Source organism: Octopus bimaculoides, chromosome 28 (genome assembly GCF_001194135.2).
Source record: "Octopus bimaculoides isolate UCB-OBI-ISO-001 chromosome 28, ASM119413v2, whole genome shotgun sequence".
Taxonomy (NCBI): domain Eukaryota; kingdom Metazoa; phylum Mollusca; class Cephalopoda; order Octopoda; family Octopodidae; genus Octopus; species Octopus bimaculoides.
Window position 1 is genome coordinate 2,720,458 of NC_069008.1, and position 3,153 is coordinate 2,723,610.

Genomic DNA, 3,153 nt, shown 5'->3' on the forward strand with positions numbered 1-3,153 from the left:
CCTTTATATTATTATTATTATTGTTCAGTAGTTTTATTTTTATAACGTGCTTTCACTTCACTACCGAGCGCAGCTCTGTGCGCCTTGGGTATGTGCTGTGGTTTGCTGTGGTGCTCTTATGTTTACTGTATTGAAAGTGTTTTGCATAGAATGTGTGCAGTACCCAGTAGTGCAATTTTCTGTATGTTATATATATTTGTAAGTCCTGGTGTTTTTGTTATGTATTTGTCTGAATATTTTTTTATCATACCTAAGGCACCTACTATGATAGGAATTGTTTCTGTTTTTAGATTCCACATTCGAGTTACCTCTATTTCCAGGTCTTTGTATTTTGAAAGTTTTTCCATTTCTTTTTTCTTTTCTTTTTATTATTATTATTATTATTGTTGTTGTTGTTGTTGTTGTTGTTGTTGTTGTTGTTGTTGTTGTTGTTGTTGCTGATGTTATAAAGGCGGTGAGCCAGCAAAATTGCTAGCGTGCTGGGCAAAATGCTTAGCGGCATTTCGTCTGTCTCTATGTTCAATGTTCAAATTACGCTGAAGTCAATTTGCCTTCCTTCCCTTTCGGGGGCCGATGAAATAAGTCAGTTGAACCCTGCGGTCGATGTAATCGACTTAAACACCCCCACCTTCCCCCGAAATTTCTGGCCTTGTGCCTTTAGTAGAATGGTTTAACTATATCGCTGTTTTTACTGATGTTGTCATTTTCAGGATACGGAAAAGCCGACACCTTGAACGTATTAATCCGCCTGAGACCGAACTAGCCAATCACACGAACTTCTCTGCAACCAGAATAATAATAATAATAATAATAATAATAATAATAATAATAATAATAATAATAATAATAATAATAATTTTTCAAAATACGGAGAAGCCGACACCTTGAACATATTAATCCGTTTGAGACCGAACTCACACGAACTCCTCTGCAACCATTGTTGTTGCTTTTAACATTTACCCTTACGAAAATGGCCACCACAACAACGATGTGTCAAGTGCTGCCTTTCAGTAATTTTAATGCAATAACCACTCTATCGATTATCGATCTTTTGTTGCCAATCACTTTCATTCTTTCTGTCTGTCGAGAGATATTATTGATGTTCTTGTTACTCTTTAGCCTAACGTTAAATGAGATGAAGAATATATGTCTTCTGTATTCTAGCTTTTACTTGTTCCAATCATTAGACCGCGGCCATGTTGGGGCATCGCCTTCAGGAATATTTTTAGTCGAATGAATTAAATACCGGTACTTATTCTATCGGTTTCTTCTGCCGAAGCGTTAAGTTACGGGGACGTAAACACACCAATGCCGGTTGTCAAGCGCGGGCCACAAGCACACAAACACGCACACACGCACACACACACACACACACACACACATACACACACACACACAAACACACACACACACACATACGATGGTCTTTCAGTTTCCGTGTACCAAAGCCACTCACCAGGCTTTGGTCAATCAGAGGTTATCGTAGGATATATATATATATATATATATACATATATATATATATACACACGCACATACACGCGCGTGCGCACACACATACATACACACATACACACGCACACACACACATATACACACACATACACGCACGCGCACACGCACACACCCACACACACGCACACATGTATATATATACGACGGGCTTCTTTCAGTTTCCTTCTACCAAATCCACTGCTATAGCAGAAGACCCTTACCCAAGGTGTCATGCAGTGGGACTGAACCCGGAACCACGTGGTTGGTAAGCAAGTTACTCACTTTCTTTATTAGCCACAAGGGATCGAACACAAATGGGGACGCAAGGACAAAACGGTGGGGTACATAAAACATATACGAATGAATTACATGAATTTGATGACAATGAAAAACAAAGTGGCGTACCCACCCCCCACAAGCAAGCAGTTCCACTTTTACTATTTTATACAACAATTAGCAGTCTTTTTAAAATAAACAATTTTTCACAAATAACTTTTTTAGTTCATAATGAACCCTTTATATTCCACCAGTACGGTTTCAATTGTTCGTATCCTACCACCGGTGACAGCTCGTCATATCGAACCTGCCACTTGTAATTACAGCCTTCACTATCACCATCACAACCATCATCAACACCATAACAATACCACCAACATCACCATTTCCAAAACCAATACGACTAACACCACAACAACCACCTCCACCACCAACACCACCTCCCACACCACAACAACCACCTCCACCACTAACACCACCTCCAACACCACAACAATCACCGCTACCACCAACACCAACTCCAATACCACACCAACCACCGCCACCACTAACACCACAACAACAGCACTAGTACCACAACGACGACGACCATCTACCACCACCATCACCAGTAGCAACGCCAACACCTCCATTAACACCAACACTATCTCTAGCACCATAACAACCTCCACCACCACCACCACCACCACCACCACCAACAACAACAACAACAACATCAACAACAATAAACTACAGCACCATCTTAGATTAACCGATGGTGAACGCACGTGACTTCGTGCTTTGGGTATTCGTCAGACAATCGTAAGGTCTTGAGCAAGACACTTTATTTCACATTGTTCCAGTCCACCCAGCCGGCAAAAATGAATTGTACTTGTAATTCATTCATGCTATTGTCGTCATAATTGCTGTTGTTATTGTTGTTGTTTGGGTTTCATTTTCATAGAGACGTGTGTGGTTTGTTTTTTTATAATTCACATAATGAACAGAAATGCAAGCAAATAAATATAACGACATGTCAATAAATAAAGGAATATTGATTTTTGTATCCGATGTTCGTTTAAATGCATATTTTAATCATTTCTCGTCAAAGGTGTCATATTGACTCGTGACATATAATGGATAATAGTTTGAACTATCAGAAAATCAATATTTATCATCAATATTTATCTCTTATGGAATGAGTAGGATTGTTAACAGATATAGGCGTAGGAGTGGCTATGTGGTAAGTAGCTTGCTTACGAACCACATAGTTCCGGGTTCAGTCCCACTGCGTGGCATCTTGGGCAAGTGTCTTCTGCTATAGCCTCGGACCGACCGAAGCCTTGTGAATGGGATTTGGTAGACGGAAACTGAAAGAAGCCCGTCGTATATATATATATATAT